This window comes from Miscanthus floridulus, chromosome 4 (genome assembly GCF_019320115.1).
Source record: "Miscanthus floridulus cultivar M001 chromosome 4, ASM1932011v1, whole genome shotgun sequence".
Lineage (NCBI taxonomy): Eukaryota > Viridiplantae > Streptophyta > Magnoliopsida > Poales > Poaceae > Miscanthus > Miscanthus floridulus.
Genome location: NC_089583.1, coordinates 38,426,152 through 38,447,192, shown reverse-complemented (window position 1 = coordinate 38,447,192; position 21,041 = coordinate 38,426,152). Strand labels below are relative to the sequence as shown.

General features: G+C 43.8%; 1 pseudogene; it reads right to left on the bottom strand.

Annotated features, from left to right (window-relative positions):
• LOC136548406 (uncharacterized) overlaps nucleotides 1-21,041 on the bottom strand; it is a 95,670-nt pseudogene that overhangs the window by 53,450 nt on the left and 21,179 nt on the right.

Below are 21,041 nucleotides of genomic sequence, written 5' to 3'. Positions count from 1 at the left end.
TATAGATGGGTATTGATGTGAGACACATGAAGATATTCCCATAACACCGGCCAAGCATATATCTTGAAAAGGGCCTATATGTAAAGTAAGGGTGCAATATCCAAGTTTAGGTTGGGGCTCATTTCTATAGGTTGGACCTTGGCATCTTCACCATCACTTAATATGCCATGTTTGAGCTCAAACCCATTGCTTAACTGGTGGCAAACACTTGGGGTGTTACAACCTACACACAAGAGATCAAGCTTGTTGTTTAGGGACCCAAACTTGATGGGGGTCCTTGACTTTCTCAACTAGTGACTTTGCAACCCAAATTTGCTTAGGCCTATTCTTATTGGGAGGACCTAAGAACATGACTTTTATTTTTCCACTAGAATCCTTTCTAAGCATGTAATGAACATTGAAGGCAAAGGGTCTAGCATGCTTGGGCAAGGGTTGTGGTGGTGGAGTTTGACACTCATGGGCAAAGTGACCTTCTTGTCCACATTCAAAACATCTCTTTGGCTTAGGCTTTGACTTGTGTTGTTGTTGATATTGAGCTTGAGCTTTCTTCTCTTGATTTGCCAAGTACCCAATACCACTTCTATCCATCTTCATCATGGTGTTCATGAGTAGCTCACTTTGGAGATATTGGTCTCTTATGAACTTGCTCAAACTGGTCTTGAGATGTTCTTTCTCCAACTTGAGCTTCTTGTTCTCTTCTCTAAGTTCATCATGATTTTTCTCCATCTTGAGTCTCTTGTTCTCTTCTTTAAGCATCTCATTCTCAAGAGCTATATCATAATCATTGTCAAGATTCTCTATCACAATTGTGTTGGTGGTTGATAGATTTTCAAGATCTTTCTTAAGCTTTTCATTCTCATTCTTGAGCTTGACATACTCATCATAGTTGTTGGACTCAACCACTTTCTTGCCTTTGCTACTAGAACCTTGCTCAATGCTCTCAACAATCAAGTCATCACATGATGTAGCTATATCAATCTTAACAACATTGTTAGTAGCATCATGTGGCTCATTGTATAATAACTCATGAGAAAGAACAAGATTGTCATGCTTAACCTTGAGATTGGTGTACTCTTCTTTTAACAAATTGTAGCTAGTGGTGAGCTCATTATGTATCCCCTCAAGTTTATCATGTTTTTCTTTAAGCTCCTTTTTAGAGGATTTGAGCTCATTGAGTTTGGATGACATAATTTTATTTTCTTCTCTAAGCTCAACACTAGCTTTTTTGGCTGTCATATTTTGCTAAGAGTGAATCCTTCTCAAGTTCTAGCTTTTCATTTTTAGCTCGTCTTTCCAATGATTTTAGTGTATTGGTTTAGCAACTTGACAAGATCATCATAAGAAGGTGATTCAAATTCTTCATCACTATCACTACCACTTTCATCATCGCTAGCATTATCATCACCACTACTATCATCACCATTTTGTACCTTTTGTTCACCCTTGGCCATAAGGCATAGGTGTGTAGAGGATGACGGTGACGGTGTCGATGAAGATAGTGAAGAATCAATTACAATAGCGGCCACCTTCTCATTCTCATTCTCACTTTCATCATCAGATGAGCCACCTGATGATTTAATATCCATGAGCCAATCACCAACAATGTATGCCTTGCCATTCTTCTTCTTCTTGTGATATTCCTTCTTCTTGCCATCCTTCTTCTTGTATGGCTTGTTCTTCTTCTTCTCATCATCATCTTCATCACTTGAGTCATCTTTCTTGCCCTTGTACTTCTTCTTGTACTTGTCTTTCTTAGGTTTGGGGCATTGATGAGCTAGATGACCAAGTTCTCCACAATTATAGCAATCCATTTCAGAGCTGAGCTTCCTTCTATTACTAGTGAAGAATTCTTCTTCTTGCCATCGAACTTGACACCATTCTTGTTTAGCTTCTTGAGCATCTTGGTAGTTCTTCTCACCATGAGAGCAAGACTTACATCATCAATCTCATCATCACTTTAGCTATCATGATCAACTCTTGCTTTGCCCCTCTTCTCTTGGCTAGCCTTGAATGCCAAATCTTTCTTCTTAGTGGAAGAAGAGCCATCTTGTGGAATGATGTGCATTGATCTTCCCCAATATTTGAGTTGGTGTAGCGACGAAAAGATCACCTTGATGAAGCACCATCACAATATGCCCATATTTGTCAATGGGGAGGAACTCAAGATCTTTCTTACAACATCGGAGGGTTGCATTTGTGTGAGTCCAAGCCCATTGACTTCCTCTACAAGAACATTCAAGCGTGAGTACATCTCATTGGCATTTTCTCTAGGAAGCATCTCAAATGAATTAAGCTTTTTCATCACAAGGTGGTAGCATTCCTCATGCTCACTCTTGGTTCCCTCATGGAGCACACAAATGTCCGACTATTGTGCATGGGCATCTTTGTGGTTCCACACACGGTTAAAAACATCTTTGCAAAAGCCTCTAAAGAGGGTGTTTCTAGCCTTTGCATTCCACGTCTCATAGTTAACTTCATCACCTTGAAGGTTTGTGGGATCCTTAGGTTTTAGGAAGCCTTGTGAGGCGGCTCTAAGAACTCCAACATCTAAAGCTTCTAGATAAGCCTCCATATGAATTTTCCAATAAGGAAAATCATCTCCCTCAAAGATAGGAGGGGGTCTATCCCCATGGGACATCTTGCTCTACGTGGTTAAGCCTAATTTAGCGAGCACGAGGCTCCGATACCAATTGAAAGGATCAAGATGCCCAAGAGGGGGTGAATTGGGCTAATTCTAAATTCTTTGCAATAATTAAGCCCTACACTTAGCCCACTTCACCCCTTGTGCCTAGAATGTGTTTCTATTGTTCTTACGCACAAAGGTTTTACACCCTAGGTTTCAATCCTACTCTAGCATGGCAAATCTAGGAATGTAAAGACATGAAATAAATTGCTCAAAGTAAAGAGAGGGAAAGGAACATGGTGATATTTTCTCGAGGTATCGGAGAGTCGTCACTCCCCACTAGTCCTCGTTGGAGCACCCGTGCAAGGGTGTAGTTCCCCCTTGATCCACGCAAGGATCAAGTGCTCTCTACGGGCTGATTCTTTGAAACTCCGTCACGGTGAATCACCCACAACTGCTCACAACTTGAGTTGGGTCATCCACAAGCTCCGCCGGATGATCACCAAGCTCCCAATCACCACTGAGCCATCTACGTGATGGTGATCACCAAGAGTAACAAACACAAACTCTCACTTGACCAAGCCAAGCCTAATGAGAAGGGTGGATGCACACTTGCTACTCTCTATGCACTAATGAGGTCCTTAATCTTGGATTCTCAAATCTCAATCACCTCACTAGGCTCTTGCTCTCCCTTGCACTCCAAAGGTGTTTCTCAGCTGAACAAATGGGCAAGAGACCTCTCATGGACGAGTGGAGTAAGTATTTATACCCCCTCATTCAAAACATAATGTTTAGAGGTTGAGTTAGCATTCTGTGGGTAGACCGGACGCTCCGATCAGTGTGACCGGAAGCTCCGGTCAATTCGAGAGAGCCGTTAAGCTCTGACCGGACTCTGACCAGCGTCCGGTCATCAAAAACCCTCTCTGGAACCTTACTGACGTTGATCGGACACTGGCACCCAGAGTTCGGTTAGTTCACTATTCAACATCCGGTCAGGTACCGGATTCTGACCAGCGTCTAGTTAGCACTGATCGGACGTGTTTGATCACAAAAATGCCTCTCTAGAACCTCTCTGGAGTTGACCGGACACTGGCACCTAGAGTTCGGTCACTTTACTGTTCAGCATCCGGTCAGTACCAGACGACTGCAGTTGATCAAATGAACTGACTGGACTCACCCTCCAGCGTCTGGTCATAACTAGACCAGCATTTGGTCAGTCATTTGACCCTCCATTCACTTCCAACTCAAAATCCTATGTGAATGAAGTTTACTCCAATTGATCTTAGGGCTATTCATGAGCTACCTAGTGCTAGGTTTAACAAGTGTGCAACACACTTAACCCACTAGACTTACCTAGGTCAAGCTACTAGTCCATACCCCCTTAATAGTACGGCCAAAGGAAAAACAAAGTCCTAAACTACTCTAAGTGTCTCTCCATCACCAAACGACACTTAGAACTTGTTTGTCCTTAACCTTGTTGTCCATCTTCTGAAAACCAAAACAATTTCCATCGATAGGGGCACAACAACCATGATTGCCCAATCAATTTCCATTACCATGACCTAACTAAAATTGTCTCTGAAAAACACACGTTAGTTATAGTAATCTCGTGTCGTCATTAATCACTGAAACCCAACTAGGGGCCTAGATGCCTTCAGCTGGTACTGATTCAGGGTCTTCAGGTTTCTTGCTTGCTTAGTGATCTCGCCATCTTCATATTCTTCGACCTCATCACCATTTTGGTCGATCTTGACTTCTTCGACGTTGCCTTCTGGCGTTTGCTCTCATCCTCCTGGCGCTACTGTATTATCCATCTACAGCTGCGGTGCGGGTGGTTCCATAGGTGTTGCTACATCATTTTGCGTGGTTGCTTCCGCTGTCGCCGCAACGGCTGCAGCCGTGGATGGTCCTGCTTTATCCATCGTTATCTTCGTCTTCTTTGGGAGCATGATAAGCTCGAGCAACAACCACGGTGGGCGCCAATGTTGTTTTAGGCCACGGCCTTTGAACACCGGTTGCCACTCAAGCGAAATAAGGCATGAGAAGTGGATAAAATAAGACTTGAGCAAAACAAGATGAATGATTTCGTTGAACTTGTTTCTCCCTCCTTTATATTCCCTTAGTGGGGGCTATTTATACACGCCCATTGGCTTCTCATAGGACGTAAATGCCCTCTCAACTACTACAAATTCGGGGAATATTTCCTGCAGGTTTGGGCTTGTTCGCCATTTGGAGCACCTGCCTCCCCTGGATAATGCTTGCCCAAAAATGTTCGACTAGCTCCGTCTTATGTCGCCTGTCCAACCAACCAGGGGGGCATAGCGACAGAAGCTGTCGGCCACGCGAAGGCGAGCAGCTCCTCCTTTGGCGAAACCTGCAGAAACTATCAACCAAACAGTTAGGAGTTATTCGCCTGGGCGAACAGCCGAAACCTACTGCACGCCCTCCTTTGGCGAAATCTGTAGAAACGATCGAACGAACTGTTAACAGCTATTCACTAGAGCGAATAACCAAGACCGTCAGCAAGCCTGCCGCTAGGGCGAAAGGAAAAGAACCAGGTACGACCTGATCCCGGCCGCAAAGTTCCTTCTTTCGCCATGGCGAAAAGGGAATCCTAAGAATGGGATGGCAAGCGGCGCCTTTACTTCGCTGAGGCGAGAAGGGGGGCTCGGCTCATCCTTCTCTTCACACACGGCCAGCTCTCTCGCCTCTTATTATAGCGAAATGCTGATTGCACCGGAGTCCAACTCCCATTATTTCGCTCTTGCGAGGAACCAGGATGTCGATTGAGCCACACAGGGTGCCCATAGGCGGGGCATGCCCCCAACAAGGTTTTATCATGTTTTCTTTCTCAAAGGGTGAGGTGTGGGCTGTGTTTTTCTTTGTGTGTTAGTGTGTGTGTGTGTGTTTGGGATTCTTCTTCCCTTTACTCTACTCTATGTACACTCTCTTCTTAACAAAATGATGCGCAGCTGAACGTCCGAGAAAAAATATTTAAGTTTTACTGGATATGAATTCAAACAAACGGATAACTGAACATCCATTTCCACCCCTAGTGCTAACATACCACAACGTTATCAAGATTCCAAACGTGTATCTATGGAATTGCTAAACTGAATTTAAAGATCGTTACAACTACGTTGTTCAAAACAGAGCAGAGGAATACAGCTTCTTTATTCATGTACAAAATTAAATTTTTTGACTTCAGAGCACTGCCATGTTTCAAGCATATAACAATAGTAGCAGAAGAGATTGGCTAAATAATGTGGGAGAAATACCAATTGCATGAGACAATGATGTGATAACTTCAGCTGGTGTATTCAATGGCCCAAAAGTAATGACAGGGTAAGCAGATGAGACCGAGAATTTTATAGTGGATTCTTGTCTTAAGTCAATCTGTACCATGGTAAACAATCATTACGTTAATAGAAAGATCAGTTACACTGTCAACTTAGTATGAGCTATATATAACGAGGGTACTCATCAGAACTCACGCATGCCTGCATACCTCACACGGCAAAGTGGTGTCAGCAAGCACACCCAATGCCTTCCCATCAGGGAGGACAGCCAGCACCCAAGGGTGTGACTGGTACAATGAAGTGGTTCCTGGTCCATAAGCCCAAGCATCCGTGTTCCAAGTGAAAACCTGACAGATATCATGGCAAGTCAAAAACTAGTTAATATTCTCTACATTCTAAATTATAAAATGTCTTGACTTTTTTTAGATACACGTAGCAGTGTATCTAGTAAAAGCCAAAATGTCTTATAATTTAAAATAGAGAGTATAAAAGAAGCCAACAAAGTATATTTTATAATTTCTTCGGTCAGGTTCTGTACTCGTTTCCCAGTTCTTTCAAGTGGGCCGCTTGCTTCACCGGTGCCATAGAAAGATGCCCCAGAAGGAAGCTGCCATGTTAAAAAAGAGAACATGTACTTAAGCCTATAAATGTATTGTTTTTCCGAGGTAATGTTTCTTTAACTTTCAGAGAGATAACATATCAAAAAGAGTCAATACATAAACATAGTTCATTATTATTGGTATCAGAGTTAAGAAAACCACGTGGGCAAAACCTGTAAGCCGGCTGCGTCCCTTTTTTGCCTGAAAAAAAAGGATAAGGATGCGCTCTTTTTTCCCGTTTCTGCACTTTCTTTTTTTTTATAATGCATTTCAGTAGAGGCTTTGCCCCTCCTGTTCCTTTAAAAAAAGGATGCGTTGTCAAAATGAAAATTATGAAAGTTATGTTCGTAATAGATATCATATTAGAAACAATGATAACCATTTTGCCAATTTGGCGTGGAGGATGATTGGTTTAATAACTACAATGGCAATTTAGCAAAATGGAGTACTTGTAGAGGTGGCTCACGTGAGCATCACAAGATTATTGAGAGAGTTGCATGCATTTACATGCATTTACCTACTAGTTTAAACCAGGTGAAGAACGGACAATTCACTCCCACTTCAACAAAGATCTCAAGATAAGCTAAGAGCATCTCCAATGCTTGTAACACCCTAAAATTTGCATTGTTTTTTAATAGGAGAATTTGATGTAATTAAGTTTTTTTGTGAGCATTTAAACTTAGAAAAATAATAATTTTTGTTAACTTAAAATCAATTATAGGGTTCACCAACATGTTTATGCATTCATGCTGCTGCATACTATTTTGTATTGTGTGGATTGAAATCAAACTTCAAATTGATTTAAATTTGGATTTGAAAATTTCTTTGGAAATTTAGAAAAGTAAATAGGAAAAACTCTCCTCCTTTCCCTCTATTTTGGCCCAGTCGGCATGCTCTCCACCGCGGTCCAGCTCCCTTCCTCTTCCCCACGGCCCGCGTCAACCGTTTCCACGCGCAGGCCCAAGCAAGCAGCGCCGTCCCCCGCCCTCTCCCGCATGGGCCTGTTGCGCCCCGGCCCATGCCGAAGCCGCACCGGCACTCGCCCCTCTCTCCCTCGGTTCACTGATAGCCCGACCCCCCGCCTTTTTTCGCTGACACCCCAAGCCCACATGTCAGTGCCCTCTTCTACCTCACATCGTCGACCCGGTCACAGAACCGAGCCAGAGTCCATGCCGCCTCCGATGTCACCGCCTGATTAGCGTGCCTCCCAAGCCTCGGCCCTATAAAAGCAAGCTGCAGGTGCCGTGCCGCCATCCCATCAAGACCCTAGCACGCCCAGCCGCCCTCGCTTGAGCCGCAGTGCCACAGTAACCCTAATTCACCGCCGCCGACCTCGCCTCACTATTCTGCCACTTCGCCGTCGTCCTGAACCGCATGCCTGCCTTCTGGAGACGGTAAGGGAGCCGCCTAAACCGCGCGCCCATTCTCTCTCGCTCTCGCGTAGCCGTCGTAGCATCGCCGTCACTTTCGGGCCGCTCGGGGCGAGCCATGCGCTGTCACCATGCCCTCGCGGCCTCTCCAACCCCACTGATGAGTTCACTGTGGCGCCCTCTTGCTCCCCGTGCTCTCGGTTCGCTCCGCCATGGCCTGTAGGCCAATTTCGAAGTCCACCGACGAGTTTTCTGCCGCCGGCAATGGAGTCCACCGCGTTGGCGCCACAATTCCGGCCGGCTAGCATCTCACCTTTCCCCTCTGATCTAATCCGAGCCATCAATCTTGGATCCAATGGCACAAATTAGCCCGTACCCCTTCACTTGTTGTTTTTGCAAAAAAGGCCCTAACAATTATTTGAATCTTAACTCGTCGTCCCTAAACTTTTGTTAAAGAGTCCCTCGGATTTTTAGTTATAGAACCCGTAGTCCAATGTGCAAATCTAGAATATGCCTTGTTCTTTTAAAAGCGTAGTTTCTTCCGGTATGGATTCAAAATATGTTTTCATCTATTTACAGTTTTGCCACTAATCTTGTTTTAGCCATAAAATCTTTGTTTTAACTCTGATTTGATCCGTTCAACTTGCGTTAGGTTCGTAATTCCATAATCTACATGTTCATACTACTATTAAGTATGTTTTCAACTTTTAAAATTTGAGGTTAGATTTAATCTATTATTTTACTAAGGGAAATCTTGTTTAATTCATAACTTCTCCGTTTTAACTCCGATTTGAGTGATTCTCACATCCGCGTGTTCGTAGCATCGCGTAGAATAGTTTCAAAACCTTTTTAACTTCTATTTCTACTGTTTGGTGTATTGTTCTAATTAGCTTATATTCGTTTGCTATGCATGTATGTATGGATGCCTGTGTGGTGCTATTTGATCTCGAGTAGACAGTGAGTTTTGTGTTGGTGATCTGGAGCAACTCTTTGAAGATCAAGACCAGCAGCGATACTTTGAATTAAGGCAAGTATAATATGAGGCTCCTTGTTACCTATTCACTTTAATGCAATCTCAATTCATATGCATATGTTAATGAATCGCTTGGAGTCTATTTACCTTGATATTGATTATCCTGTCCTTGAGTTACCTATGGGTTTTGCATGTGGGTAGTATGCTCAGTTAGCTCAAACTAATATTGATTAAAGATACAATTAAAGATATATGCAACATGGTATTAAAAGATGCTTTTTAGCAATATGGAACCAAGGGGGCTAGAGCATTGGGCCTTTTCTTATGGTGCTCTAGTTTCTCTCCACAATGACTCATCTTTAAGTGGCAACCGAGGACTTACAGTACAACTGTGAGGACCATATGGCTCTGGTCTTAGTCTAGTACCTTACTCTTTCTAGTTTGTAGTAGTTTACCAAAAGGGCAAGAGGGGCATACCAGGCTGGGTATGGGCCTCATCCCCAGGGTGTGTACTATGCTGCGAGTATTAGTGCCATTTTTTGAGATGACTCCATAACACTTGGAAGATGGAATCCTTAGTGGCTGCTCCTTATTAGAACGACTGGGGAAAAGCTTTGTAGTGTACCCTGCCTGCTCACCTTGGAAGTGTTTTGGGAGTAATTTACCCAGGCATATGGGCAACACAACTCATGGTGAAAGTGTACAACCTCTGCAGAGTGTAAAACTGGTATATCAGTCGTTCTTACGGATACGAGTGTCTTGGATCCTTACTAAATAGTTGTTTACTAGGATGGTTTGGGTTATGATAAAATTGACTATATCTCTAACTATTCATATTTGGGAGCCTAAGCATAACTTAGCAACTTATGATCAATAATAAAATATGACCAACTAAAAGTGCTTCTCGTAGTTCAGCCATGTCAAGCCTTTTGAGCCTGCATCCCCTCATGTTATACTTGCTAAGTGGTAGTAGCTTACGCTTGTTTTATTTCAATACTTTAGCAAAATCCCGGTTGGGTACCAGATGGAGGTTCTTCAGTGGAGTTTTCCAAGAGGTGTTAGGCTTGTGATCAACCAGTTGACTATTCCTGTGGTGTTGGAGGCTTCGCTAGAAGAATAGAGTTATAGTATACACTGTAAAGTAAGACTATGTCTTTTGTAACAAACATTTATGTGCTATGTAATAAAGGCATTGTCTTTGATATTACCCCTTCATTTGTAACTATATGTGTGATTTGAATTTCTAGGCACATATATGGTGTGTATCTGATTTTTTCCTTAAAACCAGGTGCGACAAAGTGGTATCAGAGCTATGTCGACTGTAGGACATAAGCCTAGTTAGAAAATGGTTGTTTTAAGGTTTAGAATTTGCTATGAAATCCTTGATCTATAAACCTTGCTATTTTCTCCTATACTACATACTTGTCTTTGTTGTTCATCTCCTCCTAGTTGCTATAAATTTTGTCTCTACCTCCATCCTTGCTTTGAGTTGCTTTTAGAGGTATCACTTACCACGTTCTTGCGCAACATGAAGGTGAAGCAGCAAAATTTTGAGCCCTTATGCTTGAAATGTGAACATTTAATGTTTGAATGGTTGTCTTGATGTTCATGCTTGATTTGTATCTTTGTAATGATTGCAATGATTTTATGGGTTATGCTCATAATTTCATTTAGTTTACATGATACGGCATAAGGACCAATGATTAGATAGTTGGGTCGGTTTTTCTCGTCTTTGGGCGTGCTGTTTTCTGAGCAGTCAGTGTTCATTGGGTTATATCTCCAAAGGTAGATGCCCAAAAGTCATGAAAGTTTTATGGATGAAAGAAGACTTCTGTATCTTTCATATGCCACTAGAATCATCTTCATATCTATTATGGTCTGGGAGTTATGATCTCTATAAGTTGAAGTTTCTGCACTATCTAGTTGTCTAAACAGTTCCGGGTGTGTTCTATTTCTAACTAAATTAACCACAAAATCTGGCAAGGTGGTCTATACAAAAATTGTAGAGAATTTCATAAGCTTTCTAGCCTAATAAGGAATGCCTTCATATGATTTCTGGAACTTGAGATATGGTTGTCTTTCTAAACTATTACTGGTAGTTCTCATCCAGAAAATTTTAGATTGATTGTTTTATCATGTGAACTACTTTTGGATCATGGATTACAACCAATAATTGTGCTAAATGTTGCAAACAGATGGTTTCTACCAGGAGAACTGCTTCATGTGATGCCAGAAGGAATGCCCCCCAATGCTAATCCACTGCCACCAAATCCTCTAACTATAGAGCAATCTATGATGACACGGACTCAATTGTTACAGACCTATGTTCAGAATGTATGCACCAAATCACATCAAGCACCACCAAGGGACAAGCATGGTGAATTTATGAAGGGACATCCACTAACATTCTCTCATGCAAGTGACCCACTAGAAGCTTGAAAGGATCAAGATGCCCAAGAGGGGGGGGTGAATTGGGCTAATTCTAAATTCTCTTGCAATAATCAAATCCTACGGATAGCCCAATTAACCCCTTGTGCCTAGAAAAGTGTTTATATCAAACTAATGCACAACAACCTCTCAACCTATGTTCCAAACTTACTCTAGCAAGCAATTCTATGGATGTAAAACAAGTATTGAATTGCTTAAAGTAAATACTCAAAGTAAGTGCTCAAAGTAAGTAGAGAGAGAAAGGAACATGGCGATGTTTTGCCAAGGTATCGGAGAGTCGCCACTCCCCACTAGTCCTCGTTGGAGCACCCGCGCAAGGGTGTAGCTCCCCCTTGATCCGCGCAAGGATCAAGTGCTCTCTATGGGTTGATTCTTCGACACTCCGTCGCGGCGAATCACCCAAAACCGCTCACAACTTGAGTTGGGTCACCCACAAGCTCCACCGGGTGAACACCAAACTCCCAATCACCACCAAGCCATCTAGGTGATGGCGATCACCAAGAGTAACAAGCACGAACTCTCACTTGACCACACGAAGCCTAATGAGAAGATGGATGCACACTTTGCTACTCTTGATTTGCTAGTGAGGCTACTCTCTTGGATTCTCAAATCACAAACACCTCACTAGGATCTTGCTCTTCTTGGCACTCACAAACGTGTTTCTCAGCTGTTGGAATGAGCAAAAGATACTCCACTCACGAGTGGAGCTTCTATTTATAAGCCAGCCTGAAAAACTAACCGTTATGAGCTTCTGCGGGATGACCGGACGCTCCGGTCGTGATGACCGGACGCTCCGGTCAGTTCAACCCGCGAACCAGCATTCAAGTGATGACCGGACGCTGTCAGGGTCCGGTCAGTACCGACCGGACGCGTCCGGTTGCTCTTGGATGCTTACTGTAAACGACCGGACGCTGGATACTCAGGGTCCGGTCACACTGACCGGACGCGTCCGGTCACACTTTTCCAAGTCTGGACCCTTACTAGAGTTGACCGGACGCTGGCCCTCAGCGTCCGGTCACATGACCTCCCAGCGTCCGGTCACACCAGACTTGATCTTCTCGGTCAAATGAACTGACCGGACCCTGCGGCCAGCGTCCGGTCGCACCGGAGCCAGCGTCCGGTCAGTATTTGACCCTCCATTCACTTCCAACTTCTGAACATATGTGAATGAAGTTTGCTCCAAAGGATCTTAGGCATTCATAGGAGCTACCTAGAGCTAGTTTTAACAAGTGTGCACCACACCTAACTCACTAGACTCAACTAGGTCAAGCTACCCGTTCATACCCCCCTTCATAGTACGGCCAAAGGAAAAAACAAAGTCCTAAACTACTCTAATTGTCTCTCCAACATCAATCGACACTTAGAACTAGTTATCCTTAACCTTGTCGTCCATCCTTTGAAAACCGAAACGATTTCCATCGTAGGGGCATGACAACCTCGATTGCCCAATCGATCTCCATTACCATGACCTAACTTAATTGCCTCTGCAAAACACACGTTAGTCATAGTAATCTTGTATTGACATTAATCACCGAAATCCAACTAGGGGCCTAGATGCTTTCAATCTCCCCCTTTTTGGTGATTGATGACAATACCACCTCGAGTATGTTATGGAGTGAGGTTTTTGACGGGCTTGGTTCATATAAGCTTTTGTCAATAAGAACAAAAGAGTTAGTCAAGCTTATATGACCCAAGCCAACACAATGTACTCAAAGGATATGAATTAAGCATGAGTACAAATAACAAAGCTCATTTGCTTCGAAGTAAAAACGCGGAAGCAAAAGCAAATGAGCATTCCACAAGTGATATGACATATAGATAAAGCAAAGTAGAAATCACACATGTCAAATATCACAATCATGTAGATAGCACTATCACATGTATATATAATAGTATGCATGAAAGAAAACACACGAATGCATAAGTAATAGTGTATCACACAAATAAAACTCCAAATGTATATAATAAGCTAATACTAGATAACTAGCTCCCCCTAAAACTCGCTCCCCCTACGTCTACATACTCAAACCCTCTCCCCCTTTGGCGTCAAACACCAAAACCTAAGGGTCGGTCGGCGGGGCTGCAGCGGACGAGTCGGGCGCTGAAGTACGTGGAGCAAGATGGAACTGGGCGCCATCATCATCTGACCCTGAGCTCTGAACTGACTGACCCTCTGAAGCAGGAAGAGTCGCTGAAGCGGTCTGGGTCTGAGCTGGTGCTGGTGCTGCCTGTGAAGCTGCAAGTATGTCTGTCGTAGGATCTGACGAGGCGACAGACGAGGGGAGCCTCTGAGTGGTCATGATAGCTGGAGCTGCTGTAGACGGACCAGCAGTATGCATGTGAGGCGGAGTAGGCATGCCGGTCAACTCGCTGAATGATGCTCCAAGACTCCTGGAGACTGACGACTCAGGCACGAATAGCGAGGAAGTCTGCTCTGGTGAGAAACCCGTGTGATAAGGAGTGAACTGCGGGGCTACACCAGGTGAGGCTAACCACTGAGACACCTGTACAGGAGGTGAAGTAAACTAAGCTGAAGGCTGTCCCTGACTCTGAAGCCCGATGGGCTGTACTACTGGAGTCATCGAAGTGGTAGGAGGCTATGCAAGCTAGGGCGAAGTCTGTGGCAGTGGAATCCCAATGGCTGTCACTACATGCTGCATGAATCCCATGAGCTACTGCTGCATAAGTAACTGCTGGTGCTGAAGGAGCTACTGCTGCCGCTGAAACTCGTCCTAACGAGCCTAAAACTGAGCGAAGTTTGTAGCTGTCTCCTGTGCCTGTCGTGTCTGATCCTGCTGCATCCGCTCAAGAATAGCAATGAGAGCGGGGTCTGTCTGTGGAGCAGGTGGAGCAGAACTGGAGCTACCTGCCTCTGCATCGTGTCTGCGTGGAGGCATCTGAGGTATAGGCTGGTAGTCGTCGTCGGAGCTGTCACTGTACTCACTCACCTCCTGCTGTGCCTCTAGCTCCGCCTCCTCAGTGGCTGCAATCCCTCTGATGATCTCGTCCTGCTGGGGGTACTTCTGCTTCTTGGATGTTACTTGCTTGGTTGATTTGCCCTTGGATCCAGCTGGCTGACGAGGCAGGGGCCTCCGATCATCTTCACCTGGGCCACCACCAACATTCTTGGTGCGAGCCATCTGAACTGACAAGATGGTGAACTGTCGCTGATGAAGATCAACTGTCAAACTATCGCTTTCGGGGCTTGGCCTCGATCCTTACTCGCGAGCTTGGCTCCGAGTTGACTGCCAACTACCAATTGAACCACAACGGAACTGACTCGCTGACGATCAGCGAACCGAGAAGAGGTAAGATGTCACACGGGGGATCCTCGGAACCGGGCTAGGGTTAGGGTGAAAGTCAAATTGATGATCAACAGATCGGCGCAAGAGGCAACGATGGAGCGACGAGCTAGGGCGCGAGAAGCCTGGAGCACGGCGTGGAGGCGAGCAGGCGCGGGGCTCGGTGACGCGCGAGGCTGGGGCGCGCAGCTCAGCAGCGGGCCCTGGGGCACTGCAGAGGCGCGGCACTGAGCAGGCACGGAGGCCCGCGGGATGGCGGCGTGGCTTGGCGAGGGGACCGAGCAAGGTGGCGCGAGGGACGGCGGCGACTCAGCAAGGCTGTGGCGGCGCGGCTGCTCGGGCTAGGGCACGGCGGCGGCTTGGGCTAGGTCACGGCGGGTGACAGAGGACGCGGTTAAGTAACCCCCAAGAACATGACAGAAAAGGAAATGGGAAAAGAGACCTTAAGATGCGCGAGATCCACTGACCGGACGCTCCGGTGGTAGCGACCGGACGCTACCACCCAGCGTCCGGTCGATTCCAGAGAGGTCCAAATCCTCTGGAATCGTGACCGGACACGTCCGGTGGTCCATGACCGGACGCAGGCAGGGTCCGGTCAGTACTGCTTGTCCTTCCTTCGATCGACCGGACGCAGAACCCTTCCTGACCGGACGCACAGACGCAGCGTTCGGTCACTCCCTCATCAGTAGTTCACCTCCTGTGAACTGACCGGACGCTGGACAGCAGCGTCCGGTGCACCTTTTACAGCAATCCTTCAACATTCCTTCGTGCTACCTGTTCCCAATCAAGTCCCAACTTGAATAAGATCCAAATAAACACCAATTGGGACTGATGTGAGTGACCTCTCTCAAACCCTCATATTTTTCAAAATATTTTGCCTTAGGCTATAATTCTTTTTAAGAAAATAGGCAACAAGAGGGCAAATGGAACAAAACGACAAAACAACATTCATGCATATGTAATACTTGTAAGTAAATCTAGTTGCTTGTCAAGTTTGATCCAAGGTTAAGCTTCTTCACACGCTTTTCGGCGGTTATCTTAACCATGTTAGACAAGCCCTATATGCATTGCCACAAATTAAACATGTTGTATATTACAATGAATGCAAGGGACAACACAAGCTCAATTTTTAGTGAAGTTACTAAAATCAAGTACATTGAGCTCGTTCCGCAATCTACAAAATGTAGCCTCATCTAGCGGTTTAGTGAAGATATCCGCTAATTGATCTTCGGATCTTACACCTTCTAGTGATATATCATTTTTAGCTACATGATCTCTTAGAAAGTGATGGCGGATATCTATATGCTTGGTGCGAGAGTGTTGAACCGGATTATTTGCAAGTTTTACCGCACTTTCATTGTCGCACAAAAGAGGTACTTTCTCTAGAGCTATTCCATAGTCTAGTAAAGTTTGTTTCATGTATAATATTTGTGCACAACAAGCACCCACGGCAATGTATTCCGCTTCGGCGGTGGACAAAGCCACACTATTTTGTTTCTTGGAGGACCAAGATACAAGTGATCTACCAAGCAAATGGCACCCTCCGGATGTGCTCTTTCTATCAACTTTGCATCCAGCGTAATCCGAATCGGAATAGCCAATTAATTCAAATAAAGCTCCTTTGGGATACCAAAGGCCAATGCTTGGTGTGTGCTTAAGATACCTAAGGATTCTTTTTACGGCAATTAAATGAGTTTCCTTAGGACTAGCTTGAAATCTAGCACACATACACACACTAAACATGATGTCGGGCCTAGATGCGGTTAAATATAACAAGCTACCAATCATGGAACGGTAGAGAGTTTGATCAACCGAGTTACCTCCCTCATCTAGGTCGAGATGTCCATTGGTAGGCATTGGGGTCTTGATTGGCTTACATTCATCCATCTTGAATCTCTTGAGAAGATCTTTTGTGTATTTCTCTTGAGAGATGAAGATGCCTTCTTTCATTTGCTTGACTTGAAAACCAAGAAAGAATGTAAGCTCACCAATCATTGACATCTCGAACTCCTTAGACATCAATTCACCAAATTCTTTGCATGAGTCTTCATTTGATGATCCAAAGATGATATCATCAACATATACTTGACAAATGAAGATATGCCCATCAAGCTTCTTGGTGAATAGTGTGGTATCGACCTTCCCAATGGTGAAGCCCTTCTCAATAAGGAAGTCCCGAAGGCGCTCATACCAAGCTCTTGGGGCTTGCTTAAGCCCATATAGTGCCTTGGACAACCTATAAACATGATTAGGATATCTAGGGTCTTCAAACCCGGGAGGTTGATCAACATAGACTAGTTCATTAATAAAGCCATTTAAGAATGCACTTTTCACATCCATTTGATATAGTTTCATTTCATGATGTGATGCATATGCAAGAAGGATACGGATGGCTTCTAATCTTACAACCGGTGCAAAAGTTTCTCCAAAATCTAGACCTTCAACTTGAGAGAACCCCTTTGCTACTAGTCTTGCCTTGTTCCTCACAACAACACCTTGATCATCTTGCTTGTTGTGGAACACCCACTTTGTTCCAATGACTCTTGCATCTTTTGGTCGCTCTTCAAGATTCCAAACTTCATTGCGAGTGAAGTTGTTCAACTCTTCATGCATGGCATTGATCCAATCCGGATCTTTAAGAGCATCTTCTACCTTGGTAGGCTCATAGCAAGAGACAAAAGAGTGATGAGCAATAAATGAAGTAAGCTTTTGAGATCGAGTCATCACCCCCTTTGTTGGACTCCCTATGATGAGATCTTGTGGATGATCTTGTAGGAGAGGTGTATTTCTTCTATTGACCACTTGAGGAGGAGGTTGTGGAGCATCAACATCTTGTGCTTGTACCACCATTTGCTCATGGGAGATATGAGTATCTTCATTTTCTACTCTCCCAACTTTTTCACCATCTTGTGGTACATTTGATGAAGAAGGTTGGTTAATGACTTGTACATCATCTTCATCATCTTTTGGCTTGATGTCTCCCACTGGAATATTCTTCATAGCCTCCCTCAATGGTTCATCACCTACATCATCAAGATTCTCATGTGCTCCTTGGGAGCCATTAGATTCATCAAATTCCACATCATATGTTTCTTCAACCAAGCCGGTGGCATGATTAAATACTCTATATGCTTTGGACTTCAATGAGTAACCAACAAGAAAGCCTATATTGCAACGCCTTTGAAACTTCCCTAGGTGTTGCCGCTTCTTGTAGATGTAGCACTTGCAACCAAACACCCTAAAGAAGGAGACGTCCGGCTTCTTCCCATTGAGCAACTCATATGGAGTCTTGACAAGGAACTTTTGAAGAAATAGGCGATTTGATGCATAACATGCGGTGTTGATTGCTTCCGCCCATAGAGCTTCGGGGGTGTTGTACTCATCTAGCATTGTCCTTGCAAGAGTGATCAAAGTCCGGTTCTTCCTCTCAACTACACCATTTTGTTGAGGAGTATAGGTTGCGGAGACTTCATGTTTGATTCCAACTTCATCACAATAAGCTTCTATATTTGTGTTGTCAAACTCTTTGCCATTGTCACTTCTTATCTTCTTGAGCTTCACTTCAAATTCATTTTGAGCTCTCTTGGCAAACTTCTTGAAACAAGATGCAACTTCGGATTTGTCATGAAGGAAGAACACCCATGTATATCTTGAATAGTCATCCACAATCACAAGACAATAGAGATTTCCTCCCAAACTCTTGTATGTTGTTGGTCCAAATAAATCCATGTGTAGGAGTTCTAGCACTCTTGTGGTTGACATGAAAGCTTTGGTTGGATGAGTGTTTGCAACTTGCTTGCCGGCTTGACATGCACTACAAAGCTTGTCCTTCTCAAACTTCACATCCTTCAACCCTCTCACCAAATCATTCTTCATAAGCTTCTTGAGTGAGCTCATCCCAACATGAGCAAGTCTTCTATGCCATAGCCACCCAAGTGTTGTTTTGGTGAATAGGCAAGTCTTCAAGTTTGCATCTTCGGAGGTGAAGTCAACTAGATATAAGTTGTTATATCTAAATCCATTGAATATCACTTGATTGTCATCTACCTTGGATACAACCACCTCCTTCTCGGTGAATAAGCATTGAAAGCCAAGATCACACAATTGCCCAACGGATAGCAAGTTGAAGCTCAATGAAGCAACATAGAGCACATTGGAGATGGAATGATCATTTGATATTGCCACTTTGCCCAATCCTTTAACCTTGCCCTTTGAATTATCTCCAAATGTTATTTTCTCTTGTCCATCTACCTCTTCATCTAGTGAGGTGAACATACGAGGATCACCGGTCATATGTTGAGTGCAACCACTATCAATAACCCAATGACTTCCACCGGTCTTGTAGTTCACCTACACACAAGAGATTCAAGCTTTAGGGATCCAAGCTTGTTGAGGGCCCTTCACCTTCTCAACAAGTGACTTAGCCACCTAAATTTTCTTAGGCCTACTCTTGTTGGGGGGACCCAAGAACATGACTTTCATCTTTCCACTTGAATCTTTTCTAAGCATGTAGTGAGCATTGAAAGCAAAGGGTCTAACATGCTTGGGCAAGGGTTGTGGCGGTGGAGTTTGACACTCATGAGCAAAGTGGCCTTCTTGTCCACATTCAAAACATCTCTTTGGCTTTGGCTTTGGCTTTGATTGTTGGTGTTGAGCTTGAGCCTTCTTCTTCTCTACACTTGCCATATATCCAATGCCACTTCTATCCATCTTCATGACGGTATTCATGAGTAGCTCACTTTGGAGATGCTTGCCCCTAGCAAACTTGCTCAATCCCACCTTGAGATGCTCTTTCTCCATCTTGAGCTTTTTGTTCTCTTCCTTGAGAAGATCATTGTTCTTCTCCTCCTTGAGTTTCTTGACTTCTTCTTTTAACTTCTCATTTTCAAGGATCACCTCTTTGTCATGATCAAGAGTTTCTAGCACAATGGTGTTGTGACTTTTCATTTCTTCAAGATCTTTCATGAGCTTCTCATTGTTACTCTTGAGCTTGACATACTCATCATAGTCATTGCACTCAACCACTTGCTTGCCCTTGCTACTAGATCCATGCTCAATGCTTTCATCAATTAAATCATCACATGAGGTAGCTATATCAATCTTAACAACATGGTTAGTAGCATCATGTGGCTCATTTGGTAAGAATTCTTGTGCAATAATAAGGGTATCATAATTGATCTTTAGAGTTGCATATTCATCTTTTAGCTTATTGTGACTAGTGATAAGCTCATTGTGCACCCACTCAAGTTTATCATTTTTATCTTTAAGCTCTTTCTTAGAAGATTTGAGCTCCTTGAGTTTGGATGATATAGAATCATTTGTTTCTTTGAGCTCATCATTAGCCTTTTCTAATGTGTCACATTTAGCTAAGAGTGAGTCATTTTTAGCATCAAGTTTTTCATTTGTAGCTCTACTCTTTCTAATGATCATAGTATATTTTCTTAGTATTTTGACAAGATCATCATAGGTAGGTGAGTCATCATCATCGCTATCACTATCATCATCACTAGCATGTTCATCATCACTACTATCATCACTCTTAGTTACCTTGCGTTCACCTTTGGCCATAAGACATAGGTGTGTAGAGGATGATGGCGATGGTGGTGGTGAAGATGCAAGATCAATAGCAATGGCGGCCACCTTTTCATCGTCACTATCATCATCGGATGATCCACTTGATGAATCAATGTCCGTGAGCCAATCACCGACAATATAGGCCTTGCCACTCTTCTTCTTCTTGTAGAATTCCCTCTTTTTGCCATCTCTCTTCTTGTATGGCTTGTTCTTCTTCTTTTCATCTTCATCACTTGAATCATCTTTCTTGCCCTTGTTCTTGAGCTTGTCTTTCTTGGGCTTTATGCATTGATGAGCTAGATGACCAAGTTCGCCACAATTGTAGCAATCCATCTCGGAGATTGGCTTTCTTCTTGAGCTAGTGAAGAACTTCTTCTTCTTGCCATCAAACTTGATGCCACTCTTGTTTAGCCTTTTTAGCATCTTGGTGGTCTTCTTCACCATGAGGGCAAGGCTTTCTTCATCATCTTCATCACTTGAGCTCTCATACTCAAGTCTTGCTTTGCCCTTGTCTTGGCTAGCTTTGAATGCTAAGTCCTTCTCTTTCTTCTTTGTAGAGGATGAGCCATCTTGTGGTGTGATGTGCATGTACATCTCATGAGCATTGATCTTTCCCAAGATTTGTGTCGGTGTAGCGGTGGAAAGATCATCTTGATGTAGCACGGTCACAATGTGCCCATATTTATCAATGGGGAGGACACTCAAGATTTTTCTCACAACATCGGATGGTGACATTTGAGTAAGTCCAAGCCCATTGACTTCCTCTACAAGAACATTTAATCGAGAATACATCTCATTAGCACTTTCTTTGGGAAACATCTCAAAAGAATTTAGCTTTTTAATCACAAGATGA